The sequence below is a fragment of the Ambystoma mexicanum genome, chromosome 7q (assembly GCF_040938575.1).
Source record: "Ambystoma mexicanum isolate Mex_15411 chromosome 7q, UKY_AmexF1_1, whole genome shotgun sequence".
NCBI lineage: Eukaryota > Metazoa > Chordata > Amphibia > Caudata > Ambystomatidae > Ambystoma > Ambystoma mexicanum.
In genome coordinates, this window is record NC_090941.1 from 904,766,459 (window position 1) to 904,791,239 (window position 24,781).

Here is a 24,781-nt window from a genome sequence, read left to right on the forward strand (position 1 = left end):
GTATACTATCCTCGTTGGCCTGCTATTCTGGGCAAACATTGATGAAAATAATGTTATGGGCCAGATTACCTGTTTTGAACTAACCCGGTAAAGGTGACCACACCATTAGATTTTACATTCAGTAAGTTTGCAAAGTATTTTAATTATCCTAAACATTTGTGCATGGCAATATTGCCAGAAAACAAAAGTCACCAGAGACGTTCATTCAGTTTGTAATGCACAAACCAGCACAATTCCACTGAAACTCAAGCTAATCAGGCGGTAGCTCGAAGGCAGATTCTCATCTTTCCCTTTCTTGAGAAAAACCGAAATCATAGCATGCCTGGTGGTACGAGGAAGAAGGCCGGACATCAAAGACATATCAAACATTTCTTTCAGAAAAGCTAGCACCGAAAGCGGCAGCATTTTATAAAACTCTACAGGGAGTCCATCAAGCCCTGGAGATTTGCCTGTGTTCAACCTACTGATTGCCTGTCTTATTTCATCAACCGATATATATCCTCTTCTAATGATTTAAGATCAATTTCCAAAATTTTGGGAATCTCTAATCCCCTGAAAAATCGTTCTCCATCACTGGTGACTTCGGGTTCATTCTGATATAAAACCGTATAGAAGTTCTTAAAGGTATCATTGATCTTCTTCGGATTAAACGTAATCAAACCATCTTTGTCCGTAATTGATGTTAAAGCTCTTTCGGATTTCATTTTCCTCATTCTGAATGCCAGCCAACGGTCACACTTTTCGCCCTTTTCATAATATGAGCACTTCAGCTGAAAAAGTCTCTGATCAGCTATTTCTGTTATAAGGTCATTCAATTTAGTCTTTAAGTTCCGTAGCTCCCTCATTTTCTCATGATGTAGACCTGCTGCATCCATAACTTCTCGCGATACAGCCCAAATCTTTGAATCCAGATCCTGCTTCTTTTTCTCAAGTATCTTTGATAAATACTGATAACAAAATTCTATCGAAGGTGTTGGCATTAAGGCTGGAGAACTTACTTCCACGACTGGTGCATGATAACCAATCGGGCTTTATTCAAGGCAGACGAACCTCAAGTAATATTTGCAAACTGATCCAAACAATGTTGTGTGCTGTGGCCTCAAAGGAGGATATTGCCGTACTGTCACTTGAAGCGGAAAAGGCATTTGACCGCGTTAACTGGAAATACTTGTACTCAGTGATGCGTGAGATGGGATTTGGTGAGAAATGTATCTCGTGGATAAATTTACTATATACCAATCCTATACTGGATATAAATACTAACGGGTTAAGATATGATGCTTTTGATCTAAGGAGGGGTACGAGGCAGGGATGCCCATTATCATCGCTTTTATTCCTCATTGCTATTGAACCTTTGGCTATTGTGCTCAGACAAGAAAGTGAGCTGTGCGGAGTGAGTTGCTGGGGCTTAGTACAAAAACTATGGTTCTACGCAGATTACCTGCTTTTAATCTTGAAGGACTTGGAGAAATAATTGACGGTTCTTATTGATATCCTATCAAATTTTCATAAAGCATCTAGTTATAAAATAAACTGGATGAAATCCGAAGTGATGCCATTGACGGTAGTATGTAATAAACATTCAATTACTTCAATGGGTTTTAAAAGGTGTGCTGACAGGCTGCGTTACGTAGGGGTATGGTTAATGCCTAAGATTGATGACATTGTACATGAAAATCTGAGAGAATTATGTAAAGATTTCAAACTAGAATTGGAGTGTTGGAGGGTTTTAAATCTTTCTCTCAGCGGTAAGGTTAATGCCCTTAAAATGACCTCGACTCCTAAGATTAATTACGCACTTGGGATGATACCATTAAATATCAACTCGCATTATTAGAAGGAGCTGGATAGGCTCATGCAGGAATTTATCTGGGCTCATAAACCACCCAGATTGAAACTTTGGAAATTGCAGCTGCCTATAGAAAAAGGTGAACTTGGGGTGCCTAGCTTCCGGGCTTCTCATCTGGCACTCATGGCACAATTTTGCTGTCCCTTTTCTGGGCGAGAACCCAGATAATTTGGCGATTGCTGAGGCTGGTTTCTATGGGCCTTTGTCACGAAGGGCCATACTTTCCACTACGGCAAGACGTGGTAGTGTGAAGATTCCTACTATGGAATTTATTTGAAGTTCTTGGGGAAAACTATGTGAACTTCTAAAGATTGATGCACTCAAGGAACCAGTGGCTTCGATCTGGTTGAATGCCGGGGTCAAGGTGGATGGTAAGACTATATTCTGGCCTGAATGGTTTCTAGGAGGGGTCAAGTGGATTGCCGACCTGTTCAAAGATGGGAAGTGGCTGACAGCCAGAGAAGTAAATGAAAAATGTTATATTATTGGATTTACGAACATGGATTACCGGAGGCTCAGGAGAACCATAGGTGAAGTGGAGGTTGACAATGGATTAGATCTAGAATTGTTCACTACTAGATCGAAGAAGGGTGAAGGCGGTTTGTCTAGTAGGATTTATAGATAGATTGTTGCAGAATACAAGGAGAATATTCAACTGTATGACGAACGGAGTAGGAATATTGGTTGTGATATTACGTCGGCGCTTTGGACTAGAATGTGCCAAAATGTCAAGATGTGCTCTTTAAGTCTGGGTGAAAGGTCTGGGTAAATTAAAATCTTGACCAGGGTATGTTGAACCCCATAGAGGTTGTGTAAGAGAGGACTTTTGGATACCAGTGACTGTTGGGGTTGAGTGCATCAAGTTGGGACTTTAGAGCATATGATGTGGGATTGTGTACGGGTGCGTGGTTTTTTGGATGGAGTTTGTAGCGATTTGCGAGAAGGAGAGAATTTATTTTTATTTTAAGACACCGATACTGGGAGGAGATGAAATACTTGAAGAATTGTCTATTTGTCCAAAAAAATGGCTATTTCGAGGTGCAGTGATTGGGAGAAAATGGTTTCCTACTAGTTGGAAATCAGCTGTTTCACCAAAAATTGATGGCTGGATTGATGAAATGCACAAACTGGCTGAAATGGAGAAGACTATCTATAGGAGAGAGAAGAAATTATTTCTTTTCGATAAGATTTGGGGAAGATTTATGCTTTTGTACTAGGCTCTGGTTGATAAAGTGATAGTTTGAGTGGAGGGATCAGTGGAGGGCTGGAGGGGGGAGGTGTACAGAATTTGCTTTTGATGTAGTTATATTATTGTTATATTTTGTTGATGTTTTATGGATGATTTGTTTATACTGTTTGGACGTACTATTTGTGTTTGTGTATTTTGTAGATGAATAATTGAAAATGAATAATTTAAAAAATAAAAAATGCCACTAAAACTGCCGGATCAATCGCATCCGGCCCCTTGGCAAGAATTACAGGGCCTGAAAACTGCACAGAAAAGCCTGCACGCCACACGCATGCGCTCCCCTGGGAACCTGAACATCCCTGTAAAGCCTGTGCCTTCTGCGCAGGCTCGGCCCACAATGCTGGGCAGGGGCGGCGCGGGAAAGCCCATGCATGTCAATAGGTGCACTCACCTTGCCACAATGCTGCAGAAAGCCCGGCTAGTGGCGAGGCATCTGGGTGGGCGGGGTAAGCCCAGTAGAGCCTGCAAATGGCAAAAAATTGCAAACCCACAAATCAAAAACGATCCACTAATGTTGTTGCCGGCGGCCCATGCCAGACCACTACCTAAATTTGTCAATCAACCGAAATTTGATCAAACGAAATTCAAATACTACTAATGCTGTCGCGAGTGGCAGCCCGCCCTGACAACTGCATACGTTTGACAATCAAAGGTAATTCAAATAAAACTTATGTTGTTTCGTGCGGCAGAGCAGGCAGGCTCGTGCTGGACACTGCAAACTTTGAGGATTCACGAAATTGTATGGCCTGCCATTTCCTCATTTCAGCCCTCCAGCTTAACCTATGCTGCGCGGGCCCTTCAGCACCACAGCTGCCCATTGTGACAACGACGGTGGCTTACTCTCAGCCCGCCAAATTCAAATTCACAATACAAAGTGGTGTTCTCTCAGCCGACTAAATTTGAATTCCATATACAAAGCGGTACTCTCAGCACGTAAAATAATTCTAATGTACAATACAAAGCGGTGTTCTCTCAGTCCGCTGAATTCAAATTTAAAATACAAAGCGGTACCCTCAGCCTGCCAAATTTAACAAAATAAAAAGCATCACCGGATGTTCAGGCCGTTTATTTTGTTCTAGGTGAAAAGATCTTTTCCTAAAGAACTCTTTAAAAAAAATATAGATTTAGAAAGCGCTTCGTGACTGCACGGAGCAGTCTTTCTAAATCGAACTGTCACGCCCCTGCTGCACATGAGTGCACGCAGGGACTGACAGTATCAGCGGGACCCGGAAGGACAGGGCGAGGAGAACGTGTAAGTGAATGTGCACATGCGTGTGTTGGTTTGTGTTTTGTCTCTGGCTGTGTTTTGGTTTACAGGGGGAGTCTTGGGTGGGGAGGGAAGGGGAGGAGGATGAGAGATGGGGTTTTGGCCGGCAAAACACCTCAATTTATAGGCAGGGCGGGCTGGGACAATAAATAGGCACGGTCACCCAAAAAAAAGTGGCGCACCCTTTGCCTCAAAAAGTGGCCCACCCCACGCCTAACAACCGTTGACCTCTGGTGACATCCCCGGAAGTGATGTCATTTGACACCACCCCAAAGTGACATCCTGGGAAGCGATGAAACACGACTTTTCACCCTTTGACAAAACAGGAAGTGGCATCAAATAGCATTGCCCCTAAGTACACTAAATTACTGTGAATCCAAGCAGATGTCCAAGGCCAAATGATAATATGTTATTGTATAGCACTTACGCTTAAGCTCTTTTTTATAGAACAAATATACATACAAAATCACCCAACCTGTGTTGGTAGTCATTTATCGACCTAAGAAGGACGAAAGTCTTTTGGAAAGAAAAAAAAATAGAAAAAAATAATATTTGTTTACATTTTTTTTCCTGCCAAACTGGCCCAGGCATGGCCAGAAACCGTCCCCCACTCCCCGGGGACGATTTCGGGCCGGCCACAGGCCGAAAGGCTGACGGGCCAATCCAACCCTGTTTATAGGAAATCCTGCGGGAAGAGGTGCTGCTGGGTGCTGGCGGGGAGGACCGTTGAGAGGGCTCGAGGGGGTAGTGGGGGGTGAAACCCCTGCATATTAAAAACAAAAAAAATAATCATTGTAAAGCTCTCAAGTAAAAACACCTTTACAATGCCGGTTTTAGGATAAAAAGAAAATCAGTCATTGTAAATCGGTCTTTTTCTCTTGAGATCTTTAAAATGAGGTCATATCACATAGAACCGTTCATTTAACTCAGCCTGCAGACCTCACATCACAACCAGCATTGGGTCCCACTCATTAGAATGTCTATTTGCATCCCTGATGTATTTTACCAAGAAACTGCTGCGCCAATCTCATAAATTGGGTTAAACCTGAGGTGACCGTCCCTCTGTGTTCTTTCCCGCTGATTGCTGCCAGGCTGGAGCGGTCTGTCGATGGGTCCTGCTGCTACTGCTGGTGATCGCGGTTAGTCCGGTGCTGCAAAGAAACCGAGTCCCCGAGCGCTTCTTCTTCTTGCTGATAGATTTTTATCCATCAGCTGTGATTTTTGGATACCGAGGCTTGAGCCTCATTACTCCATCTTCTCGAGTTGAGTATTTAATCGTGGGTTTGTATTCTTCTTGGTCTGTGTGGTCTTGTCACAGAAGGGCTGGTTTCACAGGGTCTTCGCAGTGATGGGCCGCGGGTAGCGGTCGAAGGGGTTTGTAGTGGTGGCAGTGAGTCTTCTGATCAGAGGGTTAGGGTTCTGTTCCAGTCCTTGGCAGAAGTTCTTACTCAGCTTCGGTAGATGTCAGTCTCTGCAGCCCGGGACCTTTAAACACCCCCCTGGGGCCTGAGCAGGGTCACGCCCCATCCACCTCCCTCAGGAAAGTCAAGGAGACTAATACCCCAGAGGGCGGGGGGGTTAGAGGGGTGGCCTGCTATGCTGGCTGTCCCTCTAGCTCCCCCTGCGGGCTGGCCATCCACTTACCCTGCATCCTCAGCCCAGTTCCAATAACAGTCAAGGCTGACTCAGCCTTTCATCCTGCTCAGGTGAATAAAACGAGTACGGGTATGGAATAGCAACACCAGCCCACCTTAGTTGCAAGCCTCAAAACGACAAACCAGCGAAAGTGGACGTTGTCCTTTTTTTTTGTAATGCTCGGTGACGTCAGTGACATGACACAATGGATAATCCTTTGATGGTTAAGCCCCTGGACGCAGTTAAACACACTGGCACAACATGTGGCTGGCTCCAATATCCCCATCCAAAGAAAACGGGAGGACGCTTTATTTCCACACATTCAATCCTTCTGCAGCCTGGCCGCAACATGTAGAAACGAGAGGAGATCACCGGAAACAGAAATCGTTTGAATTTACGGCCATTTTGTCGGGGTTTGCAGCCTGTCAGGCGGCGGGGGGGTTCTGCCTGGATCACATTCTGGGATCAGCCCTGCACGTGCAGAGGGGCTGCGTGTTTCATCTCGTGCACGGCGACGGCCGCGGTGTTTGTGTTGTCTAAACTTCTCTAAAGTGGAAGCTGGATTTTTGCACACACCGGCTGCTACCTGCATAGACGGACCCTTGACTTAAAGCTGGGTCACTTATCGTCTGGTCTTTCACGCGGTTTGAGCAGGGCGTGACGCTGAAGGCGCTTCAGAGGGACCACTTTTCCACCCTGCATATCTCAAGACGCAACTTTGGGGATGCCGGTCAAGAAGCAAGGTGGGCATGTAGCTTCAGCTCTGATTTTCCTGCCGTCTCCTGCTTGAGGTTGCACTGGGAGCCGTACAGTCGATTGGGAATGCTGATTTAGGATTATAATGCAATGAAATACTGCTTTATCGGCATGCCTCATGGCAGTGCTTTAAGTGGGGTAGGAAATTGAGGGGGGGGGGGGCTCATTTGGGGCGTGGCTTGCCGGTTGGGCGTGGTCTAATGCTTGATAGGCGTGGCCTAAAGAAGAACATGTAAAAATGCACAGGGGTGGGGATGGAGAGGATCAGAAAAGAGGGTAAGCAAAATAAAGGAGGCAAAGAAGAAAGAACAGGAAGGCAGAGAGGTGTGGATGCAAGAAAGAATACAGAAAGGGAAAAAGAGAAGGCAAAAAGAAACCTAACTGGAGGTGTGTGGAAGAAAACAAAAGAATGGACTGGAAGAGAAGAAAAAAGGAATTAATGAAAACGAAAGAAGGAGAGATAGGACACATAGGGGGAGAAGGGAAAGGCAGACAGGATCGAAGAGAAGTGGAAGGGGATAGAGAAGTATGAGGAGGCAAATGAAGTATGATAAAGAAAAGAGGTAGAGAAGAGTGGGGCGGAAAGGGAATAGAAAAAGAAGGGAGAAGGAAAAGCAGCAGAGAACGGAAAATGGGAGGAGGAAAGGCGAGAGAAATTAAGAGGGCATTGAAAGGAGATGGGGAGAGAAGGGAAAGGAAGCAGGAGTAGGGAAAGGTGCAGGGTAGATGGGCGAGAGGGGGGAGGGAGAGAAAACAGGGAGAAAGGACAAAAGGAGAGAATGCAAAAGAGAAACAGGTAGTGCTGTTGGAGGCTATTTAGTTAGATCAGGAAGTTGGGGTAACAGGTCAGCTCTTGCTTGGCGTAGCGAGGTCTCGCAGCCAGTGGATTGGCGAGAGGTGATAGTGAACAAGTGGGAGGACCATGGGGAGTATGGGATTGGTCAGTATGTTTGGAAGAAAAAAGGAGAGTGGGGAGGGTAGATGGGAAGGAAGAGAGAAGCGAAGGAAAAGGAGGGTGACATTGGAGGAAAAGGAAGGAGGAAGAACAATGTCAGGCTGCAAGCAGAGGGAAAGAAAGAGAACGAAATGGGGAACAGAAGAGAAGGGGAACGATAGAAGTGAGAGGAAGAGAGAAGGGGAAAGAAGGGAAAGAAAATAGACGTGGGAATGAAGAGAGAAGACAAGAGGAAAGGGAGAAAGAGAAGACAGAAATGAATCAAAGGAGGGGAGGGGGACTGAGGATAAGGGGGAAGGAATAGAAGTGGAGGATGGGGTAAAGTGAAGGGGAAATGAAGTGGGAAGGGAGAGGGGTGGCATAGACGGGTGAAAAGAAGTGGAAAGTAAGATCAGGGCAATGGATGGGAAGGGAGCAGGAAGAGAATGGGAGGAGAGAAGGGGGCAGAAAGAGAAGGGCATGGAAAAGTGAAGGGGGAGGAAGAGAATAGGAAAAGAAGGGAGAAGGGGGAAAAAGAAGGGGAAGGAAGAGGAGAAGGTAGAAGGAAAAGACGGAAAACGAGAGTATGTTTTTCCTTTCCTTTGCACATTTATCAGCAAGTGACTTACTGATAAATGTGCAAATAAAAGGAATTTTTTGTAACTTATCTGGTCGCGGTGTATCTCGTCCGCTGCAGCGTTAAAACCTCTCTTCTCCTCTCGTCGGTTCCAGGCAAAGCAGACAAGGCCAGGCCAAAATGGAGCCCCGGCTTGGGGCTGCAACCTCCTCTCGCGACCCCTCTCAAGGGGTCATGAGAGGAAGCTGCAGTAACTGGCGCTTTCTCCTGCCACAATGCTGCTGGCTGCCACTGCTGTTTCTGACAGCAGCGCCAGCCACAGCGTCGCGCAAACTGGAACTTCCTCTCGCGGATCATGAGAGGAAGTTCCAGTTTACACAATGCTGTGGCTGACACCACTGCCAGTCACAGTGTTTTACAACATGGTGGCGCAGGGAAAAGTCCTACAGCAGTGTTGTGGGACGGGAGGGGGGCACTGGCAGTGCCCTGGCTGAAACCCACTTTTTGGAAACTGCCAGGGCTCATCCCCGGCTGACCTCGGCCCACTTAAAGCCCTGCCTCATGGATTTACATGTGTTGTAGATGTGCTTGTGCATCACCATGCTATTTGTATTAACGTGTGTCTTTGGGTCTCTGGTGGTGTTGTTACAGGTTCTCCATGTTCTGCTGTTAGGATATTCAATGGCTAAATGTTTCCGGAGAACCGATTTTACGTTCTGTATTTTCTATTGACAAATCTTTGGTATTTGGTGCTTAAATTGGTGGATTGTAGAAGACTGCAGCTTCCAGAATGCACCAGCATGTTAAACTTGAAGCACAACAGGAGTGGAAATTCATCTGTTCTGCCAGGATGATGCATTGCATAATCTAGGACAGGGGTCTGCAACCTGTGGCTCTTGATATGTTTTGGATTACAACTCCCATCATCCCTTGCAGCATAGTGAATGGTGTTGCATCAAGGGAGTCGTAGTCCAAAACATCTGGAGAGCCGCAAGTTGTAGACCCCTGACCTAGGACCAGTCACTGGCATGCTTGCCTGAAAGTCACTGTTTGTTTTTGTGGACACCGGAGACCTCATTCTGGGAACCCGCTGTATTTTTGGGGTGCAACTGCTCCTGAAGTGCATACGAGGTTGTCTGTTGGCTGACATTTACAGCAAGTTCCAAAGTGTGGGGCATTTTTCACATTTGCCATTTAACTCTAAATTGTGGTAAGCACTGCCAGTGCCATACCTAGAAATCAATGTTGAGGGCAGTTCTTTTCGGGGTGGGGAGACTGCATCAGAGCTCAATATAGTTGTGCTGTGCACAAACAAAAAAGGGCCACCAGACCTAAGTGGTTTAAGTAAGCATCTAATTGTACCAAACTCTTCGTATGTATTGCAAATCTGACACTACATAACTTCAGAATAGGCTTGAGACAAGAAGAGAGCACATCTCAGCTGCTAGAAGAAATGTCCATTGGCTCCCAATACTCGAGTGTGTCGCCTTCAAAACACCATCACCCACAAATGCCTAACTAACTCTGCTTCCACACCTCTCACAAAAATTCAAAAAACCTCAATCATCAGGAAGGACTCGCTCCACACACGCTCACCGTCTTATCACACCAAGATTTAGACGTGTTAGAGCAGGCTGGACGAGTCTCCCGGCCGTCGCCGCAAAGCACTGGAACTCCCCACTACTGAGATCCAAGCAATCGTACTAGACCTTTCGTAAACATCTCAAGACACTGCTCTGCACCTAGGGGACCGCCCCCTGTTAATCGCTTCCACCCTTACCTGTTTTCAGCCGCCTTACTCCTGTCCCGTAACCTATCTACCTTGCAACCAGCGCCTTGATGCCTTCGGGCCTGGAGCGCCTTACAAATGTAGAAAATAACATAAATAAATAAAATAAAAGAGCCACATTAATATAACACAAAGCCTAATAAGGTAATTTGCGCTCAACGATTGCAGCATTTGAAGTTAGAAGTGTTTTAATGTATATTGTTCAGGTAACATCTATTGAGTCATCATTTGTTGCAATAGCTTTGCTTTTAATTAATGAACAATACATTAAAAACAGTCTGCAAATCACATCCTGCCCCCACTCTGGTCCTTAACCCAGTTCCTTCATGTTCCAACCCACTGAATTGCACCTCATGCACTTAAACTTTGCACCCTCAGCTTGACAGATCAGCGGTCTTCCTTCGTCTGTCCACTCGCTACGTGACGGAAGCCTTCTGCTATGGTATTGTACAAAATTACCTACTCCCAAAAGTTCGACCCCCAAAAGTTTGAACCCCAATTTTCCACATATATAATATACATGTGGGGGGGGTAAAGTGAATAATAAATGTATAGGGATAAGGTGGGGGAGCTCTGGGGTGGGTCTATCCCACATATATATTTGTGGAAAATTGAAAAAAAAAATACGGACTTTTGGGAGTCGAACCTTTCGGTTCGGTAAAGTCACATAGATCCTTCTCGTATACGCATAACCCAGATGAATGCACCCATCCAATCCTTCCCCATTATTACAAGTTGAATGATAATAATAATAATAGGACTTTTTTAACTAGCACTTCAGGGTGGATGTCACCCTCTTCTAGGCGCTTTAATAAAACTTGCTACTACCATTTTGGTGGTTATCTCATGTAACTTATATAGCACCCCTCTGTTTGGTGGTCTTGTGGTGCAAAACATGTGCTGTTTATGAGTGCAGGCCTGAAGAACCAGAATCCTGAGTGCTGGTTTGGTTTTCTATGGTTGTTGGCCGTGGCATTTGGGGATATGTTTTATCAGAGGTATCAGATGGCAGCACTGAGAGTCCCTCAGGTGTGGAATTGAGCTAGGTTGTAGTTGGCTGTGGAATAAATAAACATCCTCACTGCGGTTCTGTGTATCCATGGATGTTTATGTACCAACCCATTTTTGCATGTCCTTGTGCAACTTTCGTTTTAACATCCCATCTGACGTTGGAATTGTAATTGGTTATTTGTAACGCGCTTAATACCCAGAGGTTTCTAAGCACGGATCTGGGGATCGAACCTGTGTTGCTCCTGGTCGTCTTGTTTCCAAGGCAAGTGCTTGCCCCTGAGCTATCCTCCCGACACTAATGAGATGGAACAAAAATGGTGATTGTGTTACTGTTCATATTGCAGTGTTACCTGATTGCTTTTATTTTTATGGTGTAGGCATTTGGCCGTATTGTTTAAACTAGCAATATGCATTTTATTCAGAACCTAGAAATTGCGACCATTTTACTGTCAAAACAAATGAATTTCCAAGTCATGTTTATTTTAAACACGGTAACCCACATACCTAAATGTCTCCTTCTCCTACCCCAGGTTAGAAGGATGTCAGACAGGGTCGGACTGGGCCATAACCTTGTCTCGGATACCAGTGAAAAAGTGACCCATAGTTGCAAATGGCAATTCATTCCTTTTGTGACAGACTGTTTGAATAGTACCCAAGGGGGAGGCTTCTGATAAAATGTGATGCAATTTGTCCATTTTAGAAAATATTTATTCAGTAGCACTGGTCAAAACTATCAGCCCCATGGCTTATAAAATTGGCCCACATGTGATTTTGGTAGTAGTCTGATGTCAGGGCGGTTCCGTGTGTTAATATCCCAGCCAAAATATTGCGATGCAAAAATATTGCCATATTTTTGCGGCGATATTGAGGCATGGACCCTAAGGTGGACACCCCCTCAACCCCTGTATTATTTTTAAAGGTGTGGTGGACAACCCTGCAACCACCACTCCCACAAATTATCCCCCCAAAAATATCACCTATGGCGTTCCAGATGACCATATATACGGCGATATTTTTGGTGGTGATAATATGTAGGGGTACCGTCAGGGCAGGGATTGGGACGGATCAGAGCAAAGCGCCTCTCCTGGAGGATTGTCTCATAGTGTGAGCCTATTGATCAGGGAGGTATTGAGCAGTGCGAGAAAACACTTTTGCAGGTCTTAAAAGGCCAACAAATGAGCTGTGGGCTAGGACCGGGGAAAAGCTCACGAAGGGACAAGGCAAATAATCACGACCCATGCCCCCTTTCCCCTCCTTTCCCTTCCCCTAAACTTTCAAAAGCACTCTATTTTATAGTAGATGGCTTGAAGAGTAAACAAATAAAAATAAATCACTCTGACTAATATATAAATCCTTAGAAAAATGTGGTAAGCAAAATGAGTATGATTGGAGCATTATTATCCACCATCTTGAGTGGAAGAATACAAATACCAGAATGCAGTTCTGCGTGCGGCTAAAAAAAAAGTGTGTGGGTTTTTGTAACTGTACTTTCAAGATTTACAACAAACGATGATGTGTGAAAAGGTAACCTTGCTGTTTTTCACTATTTGGCAAAGGCATGCCTCATATATGATGTGAGGAAAATCTGAAAACATGTTTTTGGGTGTCAAAAAAGCACGAGTGTAAGGGAGAAAGTTTAGAACGTTTTGTTTTGTGTGCCATTTGTATTGTCTTGAAGGAAGGCCTGGGTTGGGGGAAAGGATACATGCTTTGTGTGTCCTTTTGGAATGAAAATTCTCCCATTTTTAATTTTGGCTATTATGTGGTGCTGAAAGCGCAACATTTATGCCCAAAATATTGTCATTAAAATAAGAGCTTTAACATATGAACTTCAAATAGGTGCTTTAATTGAGGGTCTCTAGTGCTTTTCATTTCAGATGACATATGAGGATGTATTTGTATTGTTTGGCTATGTGTCCCACCAATTTAACGTCCATTTCTAAGTCAAATCTATATGATTTTCCTCCCATTCCCACCCATCTTACCTTAATCCACAACCCTTTTTGCACACTCACTATTGTGATTGGGTGGAGAGTATGTGCTTTTACCCCACAAGGCAGCCATTTTCTTTCATTGTATCCTGCTTTGCAGCAGAGCAGGGTTCTACGGGCTGTGCTCAGTGATTTAACACACAATCTTTTAAATGAGAGGCTATGTGCAGCACACATTTGGAGACCTAGTTTGCTGTTCGGGTATTTAATGGGGCATAGATAAAGTTTGTGGGAACTGGAAGCCTTGTAAATGCTCCCTGGCTGGCTCCCTTCGTCGCTCTTTTCGGGAGCTGGCAGAGGCTGGGTATTTACACCCAGCCGCGGCATCACGTGTATACAATGTATACTAAGCTTTCATTTTGAAAAGAAATGCATGTATACTATACATACCTAGATATTCTTTTATTTTCTGAATAAAAGCTTTGTGTAACGTAACGTGCCGCTGCCTTCCAGCTACCTGCTCTTTCATGCTTCCGCCTCCATTGTGGCTATTGCACACGTACATGCTTTGCAAGCCCTAAACACGAGCATGGAGCGAGGCGCCTCTGCGTGCACACAGCTACCTCTTTGGCTGCATGCTGACTGGCGTCAAGAGGAAGGTGCCTCTGGCCACCCACCAGCCATCTAAGTAAGCTCTGTGTACCTGAAGAGCCTCGAGCGGACCCCGCCGGTCACTTTCTGGCTTGTGTCGGGCGTCTAGCACCTTTACATCACTGGCTGCTCCGACCTCCAGCAGCAGAGAGGCACATGCCTGCCTGATCGCAAAGATGCTGCCCTGGCAAAGGCGTGGACTCGTGGCCTGTCATGTTTTGGTGTGACCTGGTGTGGCAGAGAGCGCAAGTCTCGTGTCCGGTCATGGTGTAAGCGGGTATGGCAAGAGATCGCAAGCCTGATGTCCAGTGCCAGCCCAGGCAGGCGCTGGGACTGGTAGCTGGAGAGGACGTGGGGATTGCAGAGGGCGCTCGTGGTGTTAAATGTTAAATGTTAAAGGTATTTGTACCGCGCATCGTCACCAACGGAATTGGTCCCCAGGCGCTCAGGCGGATCTGTAAATGATAAAGGTGGGATGGGTTAGTAAGGTGAAGGAGGGAGTAGGATAGTGGGAGAAGTGGTGTTCTGTTGGCAGCTTCAACTCGGAATACACCGGGTGCTGAGCTTTGGTGCGGGTATTGGATCGGTGCCAGTCCGCGTGTGCTGTTGGTGCGGCTTATGTGTTGTTGCAGTGTTGTGAAGTGCGTGCGGCTTGTTGTGCGAGAGATGGTTGTGTGACTTTTTTGAGTGAGATAAGTATGCAGAGTTTGAGCTTATATTGGTTAGTGGGTTACCTGACCTTTACCATGCTAACATTCATAGTTCTGTCTGAGTGTGGCACTTGTTGGCCCTTACATTCCCATCTAGACGCGGCACAGGCCAATGTTTAGGACTCCATCCAGGTGTTTTCATGCCAACATTCACACTTTTATTTAGATGTGGCGCAGGCTAGAGTTTAGAGATCCGTCCATGTGTGGGTCTGGTAACATTCACAACTCCAGGTGTGGCACATGCTAGCATTCACGTTTTTCCTAGGCGCGGGCATGTTGTCCTTCAATCAATCCTATCCAGATGTGATGCAGGCCAACGTCTATCTAGGTGCGTCTGCCGGTATGGATATGTTCGTTCGGTACGTACGAGTGGGAGAGTCACTTGAGGGCTTTCGCCAGGGTCTCGGTGTGTGGTCAGTCTCTGCAGCCTTCCTTTGTGGCTATTTTCCAAGATGTCTTTTGCTCTGTTGAGTGGTTAGTTCTTTGGTTTGAGTGTTTGTCCAATATGAGAGTGGCCGAAGTTGGAGTTATTTCCATCATTGTTTTAATGTCTGGGCATTCTAGTGCGTCTCTGCTGTGGTTACGCTTTGAAGAGCCATGATTTGAGGAGTTTCCTGAATGCTAGGTGGTTTGTTGTATTCCATATATTCTTAGGTAGGTTATTCCAGGTTTTGGGTGCCTGGTGAGAGAAAGACGATCCTCCGAGTTTTTTTCTGTTGTAGGGTTTTGGTTCCAGGCGTATGTCGGTGCTTGATCTTAGTGTTCTTGTCGGTTGATGTAGGCGTAGTTTGTCGCTTATGAATTCTGCGCCTTGTTTGTGTATTGCTCTGTGCGTGATGCACATGGCCTTGAACATTATTCGTTGTTTCAGTGGTACCCAGTGTAGTATTTGTAGCGCAGGTGTGATGTGTTCTCTTCTGGGTAGCTTGAGGAGGAGTCTGGCTGCTGCATTTTGTATGCGTTGCAGTTTTTTTGTAAGTCGTTCTGGCATGCCCAGGTATAGGCTATTGGCATAGTCTACTCTGGACATGATCAGCGCGATGATGGTAAGTGTTTTGTTGGCGAATGACAGGAATGGAAGGATCCTTTTTGCTGCTCGCATGAGGAAGAAACATTTCTTGATTACCGAGTTTACTTGTGGCTCCAGAGTGAGATTGTTATCCATTGGGACCCCTAGGTTTTTTACAGTTGATGATGGTTCTGGTGTGGTGCCGAGCTCTCTTGGCCAGGGGATGTAGGTAATGTCTCCTCCCTTTTTTGAGACAATCATTATCTCTGTTTTGCCTGGGTTGATTTTGAGATGGTTGAGGTTCATCCAGTTGAATATGTCGCAAAGGCAATTCTCTAGTGTGGTGTTTTCTTCTCGGGTGTCTTGTATGTTGAAGATTATTTGAGTATCGTCGGCGTAGTTGTAGCATGTGAGGCCGTGTTTTTTGATGAGTTTGATTAATAGGTACATGTAGATGTTGAATAGGAGCGGGGAGAAGGATGATCCTTGTGGTACTCCGCACGTGGAGACTCTGGGTTTGGATTTACAAGGTTTCATCCATATTGTTTCTGTTCTGTTTGTTAGGAAGGATTTGATCCAAAGTAGGGCAGTGTCTGTTATCCCTAGTCCTTCTAGTCTCTTTATGAGGATGGCGTGGTTGACAGTGTCGAAGGCTGCAGACAGATCAAGGAGAATCAGGGCGGTGCTGTTGTCTGAGTCTGCGTTTGTTTTTAGGTCATCCCATATTAAGAGGAGAGCCGATTCTGTTCCTCTCATAGGTCTGAAGCCAACTTGTGCCTGGTCTCATAGGCAATGCTCTTCTATGAATTCTTGGGTTATTTGGTAGACGTACGTTTCTAGCAGTTTGGCTATGTAGGGTATGTTGGAGATGGGTCTGTAGTTAGATAAGTCCTCAATGTTTCCTGTTGTGTCTTTGAGTAGTGGCTTGATGTAAGCCGATTTGAAGGCCTGCAGTACTTTACCAGTTGAGATTGAGGAGGTTCCTGTGGTATTCCATGGGGGTTCCTTGTTTGAGAAATGTTAAATGTTAAAGGTATTTGTACCGTGCACCGCCACCAATGGAGTTGGTCACCAGGAGCTCTGGCGGATCTGTAAACGATAAGGTGGGATGGGTTAGTAAGGTGAATAGGGAGTAGGGTAGTGGGAGAAGTGGTGTTCTGTTGGCAGCTTCAACTCAGAATACACCGGGTGCTGAGCTTTGGTGCGGGTATTGGATCGGTGCCAGTCCGCGTGTGCTGTTGGTGCGGCTTATGTGTTGTTGCAGTGTTGTGAAGTGCGTGTGGCTTGTTGTGCGAGAGATGAATGTGTGAGTTTTTGTGAGTGAGATAAGTATGCAGAGAGGTTGAGCTTATATTGGTTAGTGTGTTACGTGGTATGCTAACATTCACAGTTCTGTCCAAGTGTAGCACCTGCCGAGCTTCACAATACTATCTAGATGTGACGCCGGCTAATGTTCAGAATTCTATCTAGGTGTGAGCATGCTAACATTCACAATCCTATCTAGATGTGACACAGGCTAATGTTCACAATTCTAAGTGTGGCACATGCTAACATGCAAGGCAATTTCTACAATCCTGTCATGAATAGGTTCAGTCTGGTGGTCACACATCTTTCTAAGTATGCCTAGTGTGAGTCTATGGCAGTCTATGTTATTGGAAGATAAGATAGAGTGGCAGGAGTTTTCTGGAGTAGAGTAATTGCTCTACTCCCCACCCATGCCACACTCACAGTTTTTGGTTGGTGTCTGTTGACTGCTGGCTTCACTGGCTTCCCCTGCTGACACCTGCAGACACATCTTGGGGCTGCCACTGTGGGAGTCACCCTTGAACTTGGGGCCCTTAGCCACAGGGGCTGCCGGGCAGAGGGCTGCCCTGGGAGGGTCCCTTATGGCCAGTGAGCTGGCCAATCAGCGGAGGTGGGAGGGCTGGGGGAAATTGAACACTGAACAATTTGAGGGCGGGCCTGCAAGCGGGATTGTGGGAGTCTGATGGGATACAGATGCAGCGCCATGATGGAGGAATGGGGGGTAGGGGGACCACATTGCATGCGCTCACCTGTTAGCCACGGTAGTAAATGGCACAGGGAGCGGACGTGCAGAGGGTTAGGCCCTCGTGCAATCCCGGAACAATATTCAGCCAATAGGGGGCAGGGGAGGGCACAGGAGGCAGGTTGCAGATCGGGACACTGGGATGCGGGTTTACAAGCCCGCAGGGACCGCACACGATGAGTACAGCGCCATGATGGAGGAATGGGGGGCAGGAGGACCACATTGCACACGCTCACCTGTTAGCCACGGTAGTAAATGGCACAGGGAGCGGACTTGCAGAGGGTTAGGCCCTCGTGTAATCCCGGAACAATATTCAGCCAATAGAGGCCGGGGAGAGGGCACGGGAAGCGGGTTGCAGATCGGGACACTGGGATGCGCGTTTACAAGCCCGCGGGGACCGCACACGCTGGGTACAGCACCATGATGGAGGAATGGGGGGCGGGGGGATCACATTACATGCGCTCACCTGTTAGCCACGGTAGTAAATGGCACAGGGAGCGGACATGCAGAGGGTTAGGCCCTCGTGCAATCCCGGAACAGTATTCAGCCAATAGGGGCCAGGGGAGGGCACCGGAGGCGGGTTGCGGATCGGGACACTGGGATGCGGGTTTACAAGCCCGCAGGGACCGCACACGATGAGTACAGCGCCATGATGGAGGAATGGGGGGCAGGAGGACCACATTGCACACGCTCACCTGTTAGCCACGGTAGTAAATGGCACAGGGAGCGGACGTGCAGAGGGTTAGGCCCTCGTGTAATCCCGGAACAGTATTCAGCCAATACGAGCCAGGGGAGGGCACCGGAGGCGGGTTGCGGATCGGGACACTGGGATGCGGGTTTACAAGCCCGCAGGGACCGCACACGATGAGTACAGCGCCATGATGGAGGAATGGGGGGCAGGAGGACCACATTGCACACGCTCACCTGTTAGCCACGGTAGTAAATGGCACAGGGAGCGGACGTGCAGAGGGTTAGGCCCTCGTGTAATCCCGGAAAAGTATTCAGCCAATAGAGGCCGGGGAGAGGGCACGGGAAGCGGGTTGCAGATCGGGACACTGGGATGCGCGTTTACAAGCCCGCGGGGACCGCACACGCTGGGTACAGCACCATGATGGAGGAATGGGGGGCAGGGGGACCACATTGCACGCGCTCACCTGTTAGCCAAGGTGTGACAACCACATTAATTAGCAACCTTTGTGTGAACACAGACCAAAGTCATTCATGTCCACTCGGCCAACTGTCGTATAATTTGCATCAGCGTCGTTTGTTAAATGGCAATGGTGCCTACATGGGTGATTCAGGTGGCCTATGCAGGACGGAGCCTTCCTCTTCCCTCTGTTCCTTTCTCAAATATTATAACTCGTGTTTCCCTGATGTACCCCACGACCGAGATGTGGAGAAAACACAGTAGAACAAGTGTGCTCAACAACCTCTCACCTCCCCATGCATTTCTCTTCCATGCGTCTGGTCCAGAGAGATAGCTCAGTGTGTTGATCGCTCACTGCAGACTTTACGTCATAGTCTTTAGGTAACATGTTGCAATACTAGTGGGGCTCTGCCAACCTTTGGCCCGGAGGATGAGAAACTAAGGACCACTAGGATTGGCAAATAAACACCTAATATTAAAGAGCCAAGAAACACGTCGTGATGGGTTGTGCGCTTTGTGCATATCAATATTCTACCACTCCATTTCTGCATCTAGGATTCCAAACTAGGAACAGGGCCCGTTGCTAAAGCGCCTTGAGAGGAAGGTGTGACGAAACGTAATAGCAAGGAGCATTTGGGAATGGTTTGTGTAGCACCAGGATGGCCACAGCAAACACGTCAGGGCGTGGTCTGATGATCCAAAAGCCAACAGCATCATGTACATTTGCGTGTAAAGGGGAGCCATGAGAGGCCAGGCCATGCACCCTTCCAAAAACATTCTTAAACAAGCACTGGCAATGCCAACAGTTTGGGCTTTTGTGTAGGCATGGGAAAGGCACTTGCCATGCACAGCCGTAATGGTATTAATTAGCCATTGATGGTAGCAGGTGCAAACTGGTGCGAGTCCTTGGGCATCTAATAGCAGTGCCTGGCAAATGCCTAATACTTATACACAAGCCAAAACTCTTGGCTTTGTCAGTGCTTGTTGTTCTTATCAATACACTATGGGTACTCGAATGAACCATTGCTTGAAAATGACTGGCTATTTGATAACTGTGCATGCTGAGGTATTAAGTGCCTATGTGTTAATAACTGAAGTATTTGCAGGCCCCTGTGTAACCTGCTGTGCAGAGTCTGCAGGGCCATCGTGGAGGTGGGGTGGAGGGATGTATCCAGGGCCTCACTGTGGCAGGATGGAAACAGTCTAATGCCTGGAAGCAGGGCTGAGCTCTACAATACAGTCAGTAGTACATGGCATGCACGTAGCAGCTGGTGCCTGGGAGGCCCCCATGAACGCGGGGACCTGGGCAATCTTACAGGCTGCCCAGGCCCAGGGCTGGCCCTGTTCCCTGTCCCCTGCTATTCAAAACACATGGTGTTCTGAGAGGTTGGAACCCCCACGTTTGTGGGCGGTTGATCTCGAGTTTAGCCGTATCCAGTGATAATGTCGCCGTGAAAATGGCCACCAGGTGGCGACATTTCCCTAAAAATGCCACCCTTCACACAATCAAACACTTTCCCCAAATATTCTAGGATTGGAGGTAATACTATGTAATTATACTCCTCCTAGAATATTTGGGTAAAGAATTTTAGGGGTCAGGAAAAAAAGTCGCCTACCTTGTGAGGTTTTCACTGCGACATTATCACATGGAACCAGTCTAGCTAGTAACATTGTTAAAAAATACCTGCAACACGCTGCTTTGCACAAGAAAAGTGTGACCCCATGTGTGTTGCTATTTACAGTAGCAAAGAGGGTCTGTCCTCATTGTTCTACTGGAAAAGGCCCAGACTGGACAGTGCCGGGTACGACAAACTCAACGTAAAGCACAGCTTTGCCCGCAAGTGTGTGACGGCCCCATTTAATCTGTTCTCCCTCGAAAATCCCGTTTGGACTAGCCGTGGCCTTGTATGATCACCTAGGTGCAAATATGTCTGGGAGAATGAATTGCAAATGGAAACAGTCCCAGACCTCTTCCTATGTGGTGTGAAAAATATACCAGAAGAGGGGATGAGAAAGGGCAGAATAAAACCCACTTGGCAGGAGCTTATAGCAGTGTGCTTTTCAGTATTTCTTTCTGAGCAATATCTGCTTTCTATGAGAAAAAAATTAAAGGCAGTGTGCTTTGATTCTTTGTCTCCCACCACAGGAAATGTCTCTGAGGAAAGAGACTTTTTGCATAATTTGCTTGCATTATTAGCATTCATTTCTCAAGCGCTGCAAGTCTTACTGTAGACTTGCAAGTGGTTTATGAGGACACACTTATTATCCATTGATGTTGTACTCATTTTATTGACCTCAGAAGGATGAAAGGTTGAGTAAACTGGAGGAGAGAGGACTAGCTTTACTTGACCTCCCCTCTTGCAGCCGAGCTGTGCCCCTGGCTTGTTTCCACATACCTTTTCTTAATTACCCATGTAACCATACTCACAAACCTCAACTCCAACTCTCCTGCTGCTCTCATTCTCCTTGATCTCTCCACTGCTTTTGTCACGGTCAACCATTCCAGCCTCACAAAACAACTCTGTGACACCCTCGGCATCACTGACCGGGCACTGGATTGGCTGACCTCTTTTCTCACTAATCGCACTTCCCAGTGGCAATTGGACTCTTTCTCCTCCACCACCTCACCCTCTACCTGTGGCGTCCCCCAGGCCTCTATCCTATCGCCTTGGCTCTTCAATATCTATCTTTCCCCTCTTGCTCACCTGATTTCCTCCTTCTCTCCTCATTTCTAGTGTTATGCTGATGACACACAACTTTCCTTCAAACTTCCCTCTACTACCTCCTCTTCCTCCTCTCTTATCCCTGACTGTCCGCCATTCTGGCATGGTGTGCAGCTAACGATCTCTGCCTTAATGCCACTAAGATGGACATCTTTCTGATTGGGACACCTGCGCTCTCTTTTCCTCCTACCCTCTGGCCACCCACTTTGGGCCCTCTACCCCCACCATCTTGTGAGGCCAAAAACCTTGTGGTCATCTTATATTCTCTTCTCTCCTTTATCCCTCACATCATAGACCTTACTAAAAAGTCCCACTTCCAGCTGCACCTCCTCAGAGGCATTCTTCCTTTCCTCACCTTCCCCCAGATGCTCAATGTCTCCAGAGCTCTGGTCCTCTCCAGGCTGGACTACTGCAACAGCCCCTTTCTCAATCTCCCTATTTCCTCTCTATGCCCCATCCAGCTAATCCAGAATAGGGCTGCAAGACTTATCCTTGACCTCAAGCCCAGGGACTGTATCTCTCCAGCACTAAAATCTTTCCACTGGCTCCCGGTGGCTGCAAGCATCAAATCCAAGACCCTCTGCATCATCCACAAGGCCTTCAGGGCATTGGCACCACAATATCTCCAACATTTTCTCCCTAAATACTCCCCTGCTAGAGCCCTATGCTCCTCCAACTCCAACCCTTTGACTGTCAAACGCTTCTCTAAGCAGAGAGTGGGGGGGAGGGCTCTATCCTCAGATGGCGCCTCCCTTTGGAACAGCCTCTCTGCCCCTCTCAGACTTGTGCCAGACCTCCTCAAGTTCCGGAAACTGCTCAAAACTCTGCTCTTTCCCTTCTGCTCTAATCACCCCACTGCCGCTGTGACTGGTGGCCTGATCCTCGTGAATCTCACAGGATTCCAGGCCCTTCTTCCCAGTCGATACCCCCCCCAACTGCATTGCCCTGCGGGCCCCTGCGCCTCTGCATCCCATCCTTGGGAGTCACGTGCACTTGCACTTAGCCTGAGGTTTTCTTCCTGGCTACCCCTAGCACTTCCCTCCTGGTCCCTCCACCAGCACTTGCCCATACCTTTCTCCCTCCTGCACTCCCTTCCCTATCTCCTGCACTTCTCCTCACTGCACTTGCACGTCCAAATGCCACACGGCCTAGTAGGACCATGACTGTATTTGACAGTTTTTGCCATTGTTATTATTTCCCCTGTTCCCTTCCCACTTAACCTTGTGGCGCTTTGAAACACTACACTATTCAGTTTTATAAGTGCCTACAAATGCTCAATAAAATAAAAATAAATACAATTATACCTGGGACACGCTATTGTAGCAATAGTAGAGGGCGGCCAGCTCTGATGTACTCATTTTATCGACCTCGAATTGATAAGAGGCTGAGCCGGCATTACCTCAGATCTCTGTAGTTGCTGTATTAACCAACTGAGATGTCTTTTCCAAGCACCATAATACATGCAGAGTGACTACTGGTATTAATTCTGCTAATAATGGCAACGCCAATCATCAAAGTTTCTTAAAATAATTATCAGAGTTGTTTCTTTCTGCAGTTATAAGAATAACAAGATCACATGTTTATACAGTAATTCACATTGGAACCCTTCCGTGTCGTGCAATAGTAGGTGGTTTAATTACCTGACATAATGCTGAGCTATAAAACAAAAAAATTCAAAGACTACTGGGCTGAGCTCAATTTGCACGGTATCACCTGAAAAAATGTTTTTCAAAATGACTAGGCCAAGAACACTGAATTGTTTTAATCAAATATTTTAACTTCTTTTTGCACATTATTTTGCAATAAATAGATAGTGAGTTGGGTTAGGGAATATATTAAGGTGGGGCCATGTGGGGGAAGGAGGGCGGCGAGGGTCTCCCATGCATTAAGCTTCGAAAATATTTGCAAAAAAAGAAAAACATGTTGGAAATTAGATTAAAAATAATTCGGTGTTTTCAGCATGTCTGTTTGTTTCTCTTGTTATTTTAACGTAGATCAAATTTGCACAAAACCTAAGGTATGGCCATTTTGAACAGCTCTGACCGTGCGTGCATGCACGTTTCGCTGTCCCCAGAAAGGCTCCACCTCCTCTGCTGAGCCTTTCTGTTGTACATGCGCTGGCCATGGTGCTGAAGGCCACATCACTGCTGCCTTGCAGATATGTAGCTTGCATGACTTTCTGTACTATAGTGTGTACTATAGGGTACAAGGTGAACTGGTCATAGATGAAAGAAAATATAAGAATGGCAAAGCCAATATGCCTCGATTTGTAACTGTAGCGGGAATACTTTTTCTGTGTAGCCCACATAGGACCCAAAAAACATTGCTTTCTAGATGTGGACATATGTTGTGATACCTTTTATTGAACTAAGTTGAAATATTATCCTGAAATGGTAGATGCAAAAGTTTTCCAAATCCCATGATGCTCTATACATCCTTCTGGCAAGAGCGCGACCGAGCCAGACAAATTGACAAGTAATTAAATGGGACATTGAGAATACCCAGAAATGACCTGCTTCAATACAAAGACGGTGAAACCTCAGAAGGTATACCCTGGGCTGTCACCTGTCATGCAGAACTAACACAAGTGGATACAATGAAGGACCTGCAACCAATATTTAACAGAGTTAATGGCTTGAGAAACGGTCCCTCCCCAGAAGTACATTTCTACTAGAACAAGAACAAATAAGACCGGGACCATCCCCATGCAACACATCTGCACCGAATCAGCCGCAACAACCCAATAGAGCAAGAACTTCAAAGCAAGCACATCAACAGTGCCAGAAGATGGCGGACCATTACCACCTCTCACACACAACCGTTGGACACAATGTTTCAGAACTCAGAATCTGTAAGGACACAGGCAGCAGGAATGTGCACAAATTAATAGTACCCATTATTGCTGAAGGGGCATGCTATGCTATGTATATATTCTAACATTGATAGTGTAATATTGTATTTGCCACTATATTCAAGTCAGAAAGGCACTATTAAACATGAGGCTAAACTTGGATACAGTTTGCCATTGGACCATGGCGGCTCTGGGAAACCTTCTATATCGGTTCCATCGTATGCACACAAGTAGGTCAGAGTCCCTCAGGTTGATCCACTGCATGATGTGGGATGTATCAACCCACTCATCCAAGCCCTGCAACATCACTGTGCATTGCTGGCAGCAGAAACATCATAATGTCCACCGGAAAGCATGCTTGTCGCTAGTAATCACCAGAAATTGCACAGTGAAAACCTGAAAAATAGGCCACCATCCACGTTTGCCTATCTGAGTGAGCACAGGAGATCAATGCCAAAAACCACCATCGGGCTACCCACAAAGTAGCCTGAAACCACTTGAAATAGCAATGCTGATTGAAAAAGAAACACAGAGCTGTTTGAAAATCCGTTTTCTTGATTGTCAAAAATTGCTAAAATCATGGCTCACAAAGCACCTAAAAGATCCAACCTCTTTGTTTGGTGTTCCACATCATTACTGTAAGAA

The 24,781-nt window shown here is 46.4% G+C and overlaps 1 long non-coding RNA gene across 1 annotated transcript in view; it reads left to right on the forward strand.

Moving 5' to 3' along the window:
* The first annotated feature begins 6,272 nt into the window (after window positions 1–6,272).
* Window positions 6,273–24,781, forward strand: part of LOC138528850 (uncharacterized) — a 92,297-nt gene continuing 73,788 nt past the window's right edge. Inside the window, exon 1 of the long non-coding RNA XR_011284266.1 lies at window positions 6,273–6,743. This is a non-coding gene — a long non-coding RNA (uncharacterized lncRNA). The remainder of the gene's footprint in view (window positions 6,744–24,781) is intronic.